The sequence below is a fragment of the Bubalus bubalis genome, chromosome 12 (assembly GCF_019923935.1).
Source record: "Bubalus bubalis isolate 160015118507 breed Murrah chromosome 12, NDDB_SH_1, whole genome shotgun sequence".
In the NCBI taxonomy this organism is placed as follows: Eukaryota; Metazoa; Chordata; class Mammalia; order Artiodactyla; family Bovidae; genus Bubalus; species Bubalus bubalis.
Genome location: NC_059168.1, coordinates 95,601,232 through 95,614,376, shown reverse-complemented (window position 1 = coordinate 95,614,376; position 13,145 = coordinate 95,601,232). Strand labels below are relative to the sequence as shown.

The window sequence follows — 13,145 nt, the reverse complement described above, 5'->3', positions numbered from 1 at the left end:
CTTAGAACACTCTACAAACCTTTGAGAGAGAGATTTCACCACCCACATGCTTTGAGGAAGCTTTCGTCCCCAGCATAAACTTAAGTTTCTTCCCTAAATACAGTGGGTGCACAAAACTACCAGATAGAAGAGCAGAAAGAGAACTTTGAGCTTCAGCTGCATTTTTGCTGAGCTGTAATACTGGTAAAGCCTGTTTCAAGATCCAAGAGTACACCCTCAAATTTAAGGAAAGCATGTAAACAGCAGACTGACATGTCTGTGTCATCACATTTACCAAAACGGTACTTCATAAAATTACAAACACTATCAAACTTCAAACAGCATTATTATCACTGTGTTCTACCTAAAAGGAACATTCTGGACCACAAAAAAATAAATAAATAAATCTCATTAGTCAAATGGCTTTTCAGAAATAAATGAACCATTAAGATGCCTCCATAGAACTATGGAACTTTTAACTTTAGTTTACATAATGCCTACAAAAAAAGAAGTCAATAAATGTTAGCTATTGTTGTCATTACTGCTATCGTGATGTTTTGCAATGATGGAATAAAAACTTTACATGAATTTGAGCAAACTCTGGGAGTTGGTGGAGGACAGAGGAGCCTGGCCTGCTGCAGTCCATGGGGTTGCAGAGAGTCAGACTTAGCAACTGAACAGCAACAAACAGAAACTTAGAGGAAAGCTTACTTAGTAAGTTACTTTCCATCAGAATCCAAGTTGGCCCACCAGGCCCTTGAATAATTCGATATTAAAAAGCACTTTGTTTTAGAGAAATCAAAGTTAGATTCCTTGAGTTCTAAAGAAGGTAAAGATGAAATAAATTCTGTAAAAAGAATTAATCTATTCTTCCCTAAGCCTTTTGGACACAGAAATCCATATCTGTAAACATTTTGCAATTCTGCCATAAGTGCTATGACTTTCAGACCTAATGTATTTTTGTCAGGTAGTCAGGATTTATAAACAGTGGAAGTAAAATTAAGACATGGGTCAGAGTTCTCCATTAGAAAGTGAAAGGAGACAGTTCAGAGTGGGCTGAAAATAGATGACTTTACCCTAAGTCCTATAAACTTTTAAAATACATGTACTTAGATAAAATTTGAATTGCTTGTGAAGATAATTTGATTCTGATCCTGAAAAAAAGGGAATAGACTAACATCCTTTGATTAAATATTCTGCCTTTTAAATTTCCCAATATTAATCCTTTCAAAGATTCAGAGAAAATAAATTCAAAGTATAAATTAGGAAGAGAAAAAAATAGAACTGAACACGTTTGATGACTAGTCTCCAGCGTGGGTGTACAGGCATTACATGGGAGCAAGACCAAGCAGGCACCCTTTCAGACAGACATCTTAAATTAATGAGCAGACATCTTGCCTGTTTATACAGTTACAGTCTGCTTAAAGCCTTGTATTGTTTATCATCATTTTATTGAAGTATAGTTGATTACAATATTGTGTTAATGTCAGGTATACAGCAAAGTGACTCAGATATGTATATCTATCTTTTATCTATTGGCAAAGAATCCACCTGCCAATGCAGGAGACCCAAGACACGAGGGTTTGATCCCTGGGTGGGGAGGATCCCCTGGAGTAGGAAATGGCAATCTGATCCAGTATTTCTGCCTGGAAAATTCCATGGGCAAGAGGAGCTTGATGGGCTACAGTTCTTGGGGTCATGAAGAGTCAGACACAATTGAGCACACACACAAGAAGATAGATACATATAGAAATCTATCTATATATTGATAGATATCTTTTTTAAGACTATTTTCTATTATAGGTTATTATAAGACACTGGTTATAATTCCCTGTGCCATACAGTAAATCCTTGTTGCTTATCTATTTTACGTACAGCAGTCTGTATCTGTCGATCCAATATTCCTAATTTATCCCACCAACCCCCTACCCCCTTTCCCCTTTGATAACCATAGGTTTATTTTCTATGTCTGTGAGTGTTTTTGTTTTGAATATAAAGTCATTTGCATTATTTTTAGATTCCACATGTAAGTGATGTCATATATTTGTCTTTCTCTGACTTACTAAGTACAATATTTTCTAGGTCCACTCAAGTTACTGCAAATGGCAACATTTCATTCTTTTTTATGTAGTCTTATCTTTTTTAAATGGTTTACAGAAAAGGTGAATACAAACACAATTTTGGCTTAATATATACAATTTAATTACACTGTTAGCATTAAGTTATATTTTCCTTTTGGATATACATACTTAAGTATTTAGTTTATCTTCAAACTTAAAAAAGAAAAGAAAAAAGACATTATAAAGACCCTTAGGAAGTCTGTATTTTCTTAACATTTGCTCAACAATTTATTTATTAAATATGAGAACTTGAAGTATCAACAGATATTCATCACTTTTTTTGACCTTTGAATTGCAGAGTTCAAAACTGGGTTTCAGCTTAGAAACAGTGAAGAACTTCCCTTCTGAAAATATTTTTACAAAATCATAATACATACTGAAACATAATCCAAAAAATAAGAAAATATAGGTAAACACAAAGAAGGAAATTTTAATTATCTATAATTTTACAAGCCACAAGTCAAACAATTTGTGTCAAAAGCTTTTTCTGTATACAATACAGAAATCGTTCCTTTACAAATGAAAATATCTTGATTAGGATTTAAGAGTTAAAGCCACAAATAATTCTATGCAAACATATAGAATTTGTGTTCTAGTCAGTTCAAATGTAAAAAAACAAAAACACAGCTAAAATCCTTCTTACCTAAGAAAACATTAACTACAGAGGAAGGAAAGCTGAAGGGCAAAATTTAATTAATCACTTGAGAAGAGATTGTTTTTCAATTATTTTTGGTCTTCCTAAGCAAGTAAAAAGGATTCCACTTATTTTTTAAAATTTATTTTTAATTGGAGGATAATTGCTTTATAATGTCATGCTGGTTTCTGCTATACAACACTGTAACTCTGCCCTAAGTACACATATATCCCCTCCCTCTTGAACATCCCTTCCATGCCCCCAATCCACCCCAAGGATCCCACTTATATCAGACTTTTTTATTTTAAATATATCAGACTTTTAACCCCTCCAAAAAATCATACTTTATCCTGGAGAATGTGTAACCAACTCCCCAATACACTCACTACTAAAAATAATAATAATAAATAAAAGTGAAACATCTTACAATTGGGAATGTATCTACTTTCCTGCTTCAATTTTCTGTAAATATCAGGGGTAATTTTTCCAAATAAACTAATCTAAACTGAAGCACATTCCATTTAAAGAGTGGCAAATTTTGTATTGTTAGGGGCACCCAACAAAAGCTAATACATATTGTTGCCATTTCCAGAATGCCATTCTCAGGCAGTATCACCTTGAATGGTGCTAAGTGTCACCACTGGAAGATTGCTCACAAACTCACCGCAAAGCCGACTGGGTGAAGGGGGAAGTGACAACACTGTGACAGTGCCCAAGAAGGCACCAGAGAGCAGTGGCTGTTTTAGTCAGGGACGTGGCATGAAGGTGGAAAAGGGTGAAAGCACGTTGAAAGTTGGAATGCCAAAAGATAACCAGCAATTACTGAGTGAAAGCCATGTTCCTGAAGTTACTTCTGGGGTTAATCCTATATGACAACTATTTATCACCTCCATTATACAGATGAGGAAATAGCTTTAGAGAAGTCAAATAACTTACTGCCTAATCATCCAGCTATTATGCAGCAGACAAGGAATTCAAGACTAGATCTGTTTGACTCCACACCCCACACTCTTCATTTCCCCAGGCTGCCTCTCTGGTTCTTCAGCATAGAGACTTCAGGTTCCCTGTGAGCAATGTCACTGTGGTGGGCTCTAGGAGGGAGAGATCCATCTGGAGGCAAATGCTCACATACTCTCATGGGGAGCCTAGATTTCTCAGCCTCTCTTCATCCTAAACTGCCTTTATACATAATCTTTTCTTCCAGTTTTCCTTTCACAGACCTAACGCACTGGATGGATGGATGGATGGATGGGAGGGAGGTGGGGGCGAGCTGTTGATTTAGATGTTTATTTGATTTACAAACTCCTCTGTCCTTGTCTTTGTTCAGTTTGTTCCCTGTACCGGAAGCCTTTCTCCAGTATCCCTGTAGCTAATCACATCTACGACTGACTGTCCAGTTCAAATGACATATCCACACAGCATTCCCCAATCTCCACTCTCCCATTTAGTAGTAGTAGCTCCAATCTAAATTCTCTTGATCTTTTAGGTATAAATATATACAAATATACAAATAATACGATGCCAGATAGGTACACGCTATAAATAAAATAAAGGGGCAGGGGAGAAAGAATGATGAAAGAGGCAGTGTAAGGTCACAGAAAGATCTGGCAAGACCTCCCCAAGGCAGTGATTTTAATACGGTGTGTTTAAGTCAACACAAACTATTTCAGCACCAACATCTATTTCAAAAAAGACTCTTCCTCAGCTTTCCATACCCTCCCCTAATCCTTTCTAGAAAAAGTCTGCTGCACTGGTTTTTCATTATAGCTATTACTTTAGAGGGGAAAATTTCTCACACAAGATGCTGACAGGTACTTTACAAACAGGTGCAAACTTCCAGTCACACATATTCTGAAAAATGTTAAGAGTGATTTGTCAGTGAGAAGTCTGAGGCCAAAAAGAAGCTGAACTACAAGAATTTAAAATGAAATTTCAAGAAAAAGACTTAGTAACTCTTCAACTCTAAGCTGTACGTTTACTGTATATCATGTATGAAAAGAAGAACGGCAACAGGAAAACAGACTTGAAGAGAGATTCTGCAGTTTTTCTCTTAATGACAGAAAAATTAGTCTGGGGAATTCCCTGGCAGTCAGTACTCTCACCGCCAGTGTCCGTGTTTGACCCCTGGTTACAGAACTAAGATCCCACAATCCTCACGGTGTGGCCCACCACCCCACATCCCAAAAAAGATAGAAAAATTAGAATATCCTCCCCCCCTTTAAAAGTCACACTACCCACATGACTTAAAGAAAAACAGCACACACTAAAATTTTCTTTCACGGACTTACATAAGAGTTTGGAGGGCTCAATTCCTTTAATTACTTAGAACCAGGAGGTGCCTTTATACAAAAATCTAAGGGCCAAAGTACTCACTTCCCTTTCTTCCTCAGATTATTTTGCTGATTCCTCAGTACCTTGAGTGAAATATCTGTGGTCCATACTATTTTTCAAAACTATTACTCCGATTACAGTCAAATTTTTTTATTTCCGTGATTACAAAAATTCCCTCTTTCATCTACACTATTGTATCTGCTTTGACTTTTTTCTTATCTCATGATCCAAATATTCTTGAAAGCCAAATTACAGATCCCCAAAACTTACTTCTGCTTCAGAAATTCTTAGTCTTTTTGAGCCGTGGGTCTCTTTGGTAGTCGGGTGAAGCCGACGGACCCCCTTTTCAGATTGCTTTTAAACACATAATTAACTATATGCGACTACAAAAGAAACTAATTATACTGAACTACTAGCAAAAGAATGAAAAAAAAAACCCTGATATTGTTTTATATATATGTGCACCTTTATTATCAAATTAAATAACAAGGTCTAACAGTGGGTCTGATAATACCATAATCCAAAGAAATTATAAGCATAAATGATACTTTAAAAATGTTTTACTGGAGTGTATCATAAATTATATTTTGAGATACCCGCAACAACTGTAAACATGACACAAAAATACCTATTATTTACATTGGTGACAAAGTCACAGGCATCGCTAACTCTACTGTGGTTTGTTGCTTATATTCATAAGTGAAGGAAATGACAATACAGTCATCAGATAATAAAGACGTGTTTTGTTCTCATTCTAGTTCAAGGAGCTCCTGAATTCTATCCACCAACTGGTGAATCGCAGGTTTAAAATCCTTTCTAGTTTAAAGCCTCGCTCAAACTGATTTTTAGCACAAATTTTAAAATAAAAACACTGAGCTCTCCTTTGACCAACCTCTCATCTGAACGGACCACCACGCCTTCCTGTTTTTACGCAGATTTACAGACAGAACTACCTGTTTATTTCTCTTCTTTGCTTAGCCAGCACTCGTTTACATTTTGCCAGTCAATGAAAGACGAAGTTGAAGGAAAGGCGATGGAAGCAACCGACAGCTTCATATTTACAGACCTCCAACAGGAAGTGGAAAGATGCCAAGTATGGTGTGTATGTTTCTGGTAGGTGGGCTGCCCCTCCACCCCCAGACCCTTGAGTCCAGCTTGTCAAGAGTCTCCGAACCAAGACATCTTCACCAGCGGCACTCAGAGGACACTGCACCTTCTCGCCTCCCATTCTCAGTTCTCCAGCTGCCAGGTCGCTCGCCTCTGGCTCTCCTTTCCCATCCCATCCCCCACAGGTCCCTCCCTCTTGTCCGTCCCAGGCTGCCTGGTCCCCTGCGCGCCGCCTCCTCTCCCCTCTGGACCGAACCATGTGCCCCCGGCACCACGTTTCCCCTCGCTGGAGGGAAAGGCCCAGGGCCCAGGGGTCAGCTGGACCCGGTGGCCCACCGTCAGGCGCAGGCTGCGGCCCTAGGCCGGAGCAGCACCGCCGCCAGGCAAGGAGCCCGCGCACTCGGCGCGGGGTGATCGGGGACGTGCACTTACCGAGAAGATCATGCGGAGGAGGGCACCGAGGTCTGCCTCGGACCGTCACTCGGCCTCGGAGCCGTCGCTCTCGCCGCGAACTGCCACCGCCGCTGCCCCCGCCGCCGCCACTCGCTAGTTGGCTTCCCTGCGTCCTGCGGCGGCGCTGCCGCCAAGTCATCGCGCTTGCGCAGAGCCGCGGGGACCTCTGGGACTAGTAGTTCGAACCCGCGACCAGCGGCGCCTCTTCCGCTTTTACCCCCCAACCCCCGACCCCCGGAGTCCGCCGCGGGCTGGAGCCGTCTTCAGCGGCTGGGTTACCGCGAAAGGGCTTCCAGAGACTTGTTCGCCAAAGACTCCCTCTTGCTTTCGCGTAGGGTACCGCTGAATATTAAAAAATCCGTCTGAGCAAGTATGTGTAAAGTAAAACAATTTATAGCATTTATGTTTTAGGTGACAAGTGTCACTTGGCCAGAACACATCATTCGAAACCCATATAGCTCTCTCTTCTTCCTTTCTGTTAAAAGTGTCACTAATTGCCTTTAATGACATCTGGGTTTTCAGTTTTAAACCTGATTTCCCACTATGTTTATCAAATTTTACTTACTGTAAACTTGACCATACAGTTTTTAGGTCGATTGACAATTTAATACAATTTTTAAAAAATAACAATTCACATATATTCAAATGTCAGGTTAACTGAACACTCATATAAACCTTAGAATTGGAAGACAGCTTAAAAATCATTAGTCCAACTTCCTCCGGGCATGAATTCCCTCTTGAACACTCCCACCAGATAGGCGTCCGACTTCTATTTCAACAGTTCAAATTTCAGAGCGCTCACTTCCTTAGGTAAGACAGCCTGCTCAACTGTTGGGCAGCGTTTAATGTTAGAAAGTTCTGCTGAACCAAAATCTATTTCCCTTTTACTTCCTTCCACTGCTAGTAGTTATGCTGCTTAGAGCGATATAGAATGTTTTCCCCTTGAGTCTTTCAAAAACTTGAACACAATAATTATATCTTCCAACACTAGGCGTCTCCAGACCAAAAAAAAAAAAGTGATAATTGTCAGTTTGCAGCAACTTAAATATGATTCAGCTCCCAGACTGCTTTCCATTGAGTCATTCTCCTTGATGTATTATCTTTAGAAATTGTCAAAATTTGCCTCCGATTTATTGCCTCTTTTTTTTTTTAAATCACAAGAGCATTCTGCGGTAAGCTCATCAGGTGTTATTGCTATCATATTGCCATTCAACTGACTCAAGAATTCGATTAGAGATTATTCCACAGCTGTATTATAAAACATTGTCCAAAGCAACCAGAGGCTTCCCTTGTGGCTCAGATGGTAGCTGCTGCTGCTAAGTCGCTTCAGAGCAACTCTGAGCAACCCCAGAGACGGCAGCCCACCAGGCTCTGCCGTCCCTGGGATTCTCCAGGCAAGAACACTGGAGTGGGTTGCCATTTCTTTCTCCAATGCATGAAAGTGAAAAGTGAAAGTGAAGTCGCTCAGTCGTGTCCCACTCTTTGTGACCCGCCAGGCTCCTCTATTCATGGGATTTTCCAGGCAAGAGTACTGGAGTGGGTTGCCATTGCCTTCTCCATCAGATGGTGGAGTCCGCCTGTAATGCATAAAACCTGTGTTCAGTCCCTGAGTGGAGAGGATCCTCTGGAGGAGGGCAGATAAGAATCCACCTGCAAATGCAGGGCACTCCAGCTCCATCCCTGGTCCAGGAAGATTCCACATGCCACAGAGCAACTAAGCCCCAGAGCCACGACTACTGAACTGTGCTCTAGAGCCCCGAAAGCCAAAACGACTGAGCTGTGCTCTAAAGCCCTGAGAGCCACAACTACTGAGCCTGTCTGCAGCCTGTACACCTAGAGCCCAGGCTCCACAACAAAAGAAAGCAGCACAATGAGAAGCCCATGCACGGCAACAAAGAGTAACCCTCACTCACCGCAACTAGCTGTGCAAAGCAGTGAAGACCCACCGCAGCCAAAAAAAAGGAGAAAAGGATCACTGTAACAGTAATTCTTATGGAATATGAGGATTATTCTGAACACTTTTTACACAAAGAAAAGTGAACTCAGGAGGTGAAAAGATGCTCAGAATCAATTAATAGTACACTTTACGGGAAGAGAGGGCTTCCCTGATAGCTCAGTTGGTAAAGAATTTGCCTGCAATGCAGGAGACCCCCAGTTTGATTCCTGGGTCAGGAAGATACCCTGGAGAAGGGATAGGCTACCCAATACAGCATTCTTGGGCTTCCCTTGTGGCTCAGCTGGTAAAGAATACGCCTGCAATGTGGGAGACCTGGGTTTGATCCCTGGGTTGGGAAGATCCCCTGGAGAAGGGAAAGACTACCGACTCCAGTACCCTGGCCTGGAGAATTCCATGGATTACAGTCCATGGTATTGCAAAGAGTCGGACATGACTGAGCGACTTTCACTTCACTACAAAGGGAGAGAACCCCATTTTGTTCAACACTGTCTCTCTGGAACCTGGCATACTACCTACTTAGAATGTAATACATATTTTCTTCTTCTTTTTTTTTTTTAATGAATGGGATGAATAAACAGTGAGCTGTGGTCAAAGCCCTTTTCTTTCCACTACATCACGGAACTTTCCTTGACATACAGAGAAAATGAAATTACTTGTTCATACCCACAGAAATCATGCCAGATCTAGATTAGAGCTCAGTTCTTGAGACTCTCGACCTCATAATCCCCGGACTACTCTGCCACAGAAGCAGAGAGCAGTGACAAACTCAATCTTTTTTAAGTGTTCTCTTTCCTTTTGTTTGTGCACAGCCAGTACTTGGAGGCAAGACAAGAAAGCAGGTGCTACGCCAAGTGATTTGAGGGGCTTTTGGTATTTCCAGACAAAAATATTTTTTCCTCATGTCCATGATAGCTCCCTGAAATGTCATCATTAGCGATAGTAACATTGAATCCTGGATGTTAGAGCTGTATCAGAGATCATCTAGTCCAAAGTTGCATTCATTTGACTCTTGTCCCTCAAGAGATCCTGATTAAAAAGTACATGCCCCTGGAAAAAGTAAAATTTACATTATTGTGCATCTATATGTAGGAGAAAAAGCAAGAGAGTTCCAGAAAAACATCTATTTCTGCTTTATTGACTATGCCAAAGCCTTTGACTGTGTGGATCACAAGAAACTGTGGAAAATTCTGAAAGAGATGGGAATACCAGACCGCCTGACCTGCCTCTTGAGAAACCTATATGCAAGTCAGGAAGCAACAGTTAGAACTGGACATGGAACAACAGACTGGTTCCAAATACGAGAAGGAGTACATCAAGGCTGTATATTGTCACCCTGCTTATTTAACTTGTATGCAGAGTACATCATGAGAAACGCTGGGCTGGAAGAAGCACAAGCTGGAATCAAGATTGCATGGAGAAATATCAATAACCTCAGATATGCAGATGACACCACCCTTATGGCAGAAAGTGAAGAGGAACTAAAAAGCCTCTTGATGAAGGTGAAAGTGGAGAGTGAAAAAGTCGGCTTAAAACTCAACATTCAGAAAACGAAGATCACGGCATCTGGTCCCATCGCTTCATAGGAAATAGATGGGAAACAGTGTCAGACTTTATTTTTGGGGGCTCCAAAATCACTGCAGATGGTGACTGCAGCCATGAAATTTAAAGACGCTTACTCCTTGGAAGAAAAGTTATGACCAACCTAGATAGCATATTCAAAAGCAGAGACATTACTTTGCCAACAAAGGTCCATCTAGTCAAGGCTATGGTTTTTCCAGTGGTCACGTATGGATGTGAGAGTTGGACTGTGAAGAAAGCTGAGTGCTGAAGAATTGATGCTTTTGAACTGTGGTGTTGGAAAAGACTCTTGAGAGTCCCTTGAACTGCAAGGAGATCCAACCAGTCCATTCTGAAGGAGATCAGCCCTGGGATTTCTTTGAAAGGAATGGTGCTAAAGCTGAAACTCCAGTACTTTGGCCACCTCATGCAAAGAGTTGACTCATTGGAAAAGACTCTGATGCTGGGAGGGATTGGGGGCAGGAGGAGAAGGGGACGACAGAGGATGAGATGGCTGGATGGCATCACCAACTCGATGGACGTGAGTTTGAGTGAACTCTGGGAGTTGGTGATGGACAGGGAGGCCTGGCGTGCTGCGATTCATGGGTTCGTGAAGAGTCGGACACGACTGAGTGACTGAACTGAACTGAACTGAACTGAACCCACTCCAGTATTCTGGCCTGGAGAAGTCCATGGATTACAGTCCATAGCGTCGAAGAGTCGGACACTTTCACTTTCCCACCTTTCCACTTTGGTGACCATAAGTTTGTTTTCTAAGTCCGTGAGTTTCTGTTTTGTAAATAAGCTCATTTGTATCATTTTTTAGAATCTATATATAAGCGATATCACATGGTATTTGTCTTTGTATGATTTACTTCACTAAGTATGATAATCTCTAGGCCCATCCATGTTGTGTATCATATATATATTTTATAAGAACAAGAATGAATATATAGCTTGTTGGATTGAAAGTAGACTTTATACAAGAAATGTAGTAAACAGAAAACAACTAAGTTAGCCTTTAGCATTGAATGTTTGCCAGCTGTTTGAGTTTGAATTATGTCAAAGTGTAACATTTATATTTTGACTTATGATAAAAAGCTTTGACCTGCATCCTCTGGTTTTACCCTAATAACAACCAAATGGGATAGATAGGATTGGTGATGTCTCTGTTTTACAGTTTTAAACCAACTCCCGGAGTTTACTCAGACTCATGTCCATCGAGTTGGTGATGCCATCCAGCCATCTGATCCTCTGTTGTCCCCTGCTCCTCCGGCCCCCAATCGCTCCCAGCATCAGAGTCTTTTCCAATGAGTCACTCTTCACATGAGGTGGCCAAAGTACTGGAGTTTCACCTTTGGCATCAGTCCTTCCAATGAACACCCAGGACTAATCTCCTTCAGAATGGACTGGTTGGATCTCCTTGCAGTCCAAGGGACTCAAGAGTCTTTTCCAACACCACAGCTCAAAAGCATCAGTTCTTCAGCACTCAGCTTTCTTCACAGTTCAACTCTCACATCCATACGTGACCACTGGAAAAACCATAGCCTTGACTAGATGGACCTTTGTTGGCAAAGTAATGTCTCTGCTTTTGAATATGCTATCTAGGTTGGTCATAACTTTTCTTCCAAGGAGTAAGCGTCTTTTAATTTCATGGCTGCAGTCACCATCTGCAGTGATTTGGGAGCCCAGAAAAATAAAGTCTGACACTGGTTCCACTGTTTCCCCATCTATTTCCCATGAAGTGATGGGACCAGATGCCATGATCTTCGTTTTCTGAATGTTGAGTTTTAAGCCAACTTTTTCACTCTCCTCTTTTACCTTCATCAAGAGGCTTTTTAGTTCCTCTTCACTTTCTGCTATAAAGGTGGTGTCATCTGCATATCTGATGTTATTGATATTTCTCCCGGCAATCTTGATTCCAACTTGTGCTTCTTCCAGCCCAGCGTTTCTCATGATGTACTCTGCATAGAAGTTAAATAAGCAGGGTGACAATATACAGCCTTGACGTACTCCTTTTCCTATTCGGAACCAGTCTGTTGTTCCATGTCCAGTTCTAACTGTTGCTTCCTGACCTGCATACAGATTTCTCAAGAGGCAGGTCAGGTGGTCTGGTATTCCCATCTCTTTCAGAATTTTCCACAGTTTCTTGTGATCCACACAGTCAAAGGCTTTGGCATAGTCAATAAAGCAGAAATAGATGTTTTTCTGGAACTCTCTTGCTTTTTCCAAGATCCAGTGGATGTTGGCAGTTTGATCTCTGGTTCCTCTGCCTTTTCTAAAACCAGATTGAACATCAGAAAGTTCATGGTTCACATATTGCTGAAGCCTGGCTTGGAGAATTTTGAGCATTTCTTTACTAGCGTGTGAGATGAGTGCAATTGTGCGGTAGCTTGAGCATTCTTTGGCATTGCCTTTCTTTGGGATTGGAATGAAAACCTGACCTTTTCCAGTCCTGTGGCCACTGCTGAGTTTTCCAAATGTGCTGGCATACTGAGTGCAGCACTTTCACAGCATCATCTTTCAGGATTTGAAAGAGCTCAACTGGAATTCCATCACCTCCACTAGCTTTGTTCGTAGTGATGCTTTCTAAGGCCCACTTGACTTCACATTCCAGGATGTCTGGCTCTAGGTGAGTGATCACACCATCGTGATTATCTGGGTCATGAAGATCTTTTTTGTACAGTTTTTCTGTATATTCTTGCTGCCTCTTCTTAATATCTTCTGCTTCTGTTAGGTCCATACCATTTCTGTCCTTTATCGAGCCCATCTTTGCATGAAATGTTCCCTTGGTATCTCTAATTTTCTTGAAGAGATCTCTAGTCTTTCCCATTCTGTTATTTTCCTCTATTTCTTTGCATTGATCGCTGAGGAAGGCTTTCTTATCTCTTCTTGCTATTCTTTGGAACTCTGCAGTGGGTAGCCTTTCCCTTTTCCAAGGGATCTTTCCAACCCGAGGATCGAACCTAGGTCTCCCACATTGCATGCGGATTCCTTACCAGCTGAG

At 41.2% G+C, this 13,145-nt stretch overlaps 1 protein-coding gene across 6 annotated transcripts in view; it reads right to left on the bottom strand.

The window, feature by feature from the left end:
- The window catches only part of GAPVD1 (GTPase activating protein and VPS9 domains 1), a 75,500-nt gene extending 68,735 nt beyond the window's left edge, over positions 1-6,765 (bottom strand). For 4 of the 6 annotated variants that reach the window (XM_006049261.4, XM_006049263.4, XM_006049262.4 and 1 more), the window contains exon 1: positions 6,604-6,759. The gene's annotated coding sequence lies outside the window, so the exon portion shown is untranslated. Of the gene's footprint in view, positions 1-6,603 lie in introns of all 6 variants that reach the window. The other 2 variants (XM_025261678.3, XM_044926339.2) reach the window with 2 other exon arrangements.
- Between the last annotated feature and the right edge of the window lie 6,380 nt (positions 6,766-13,145).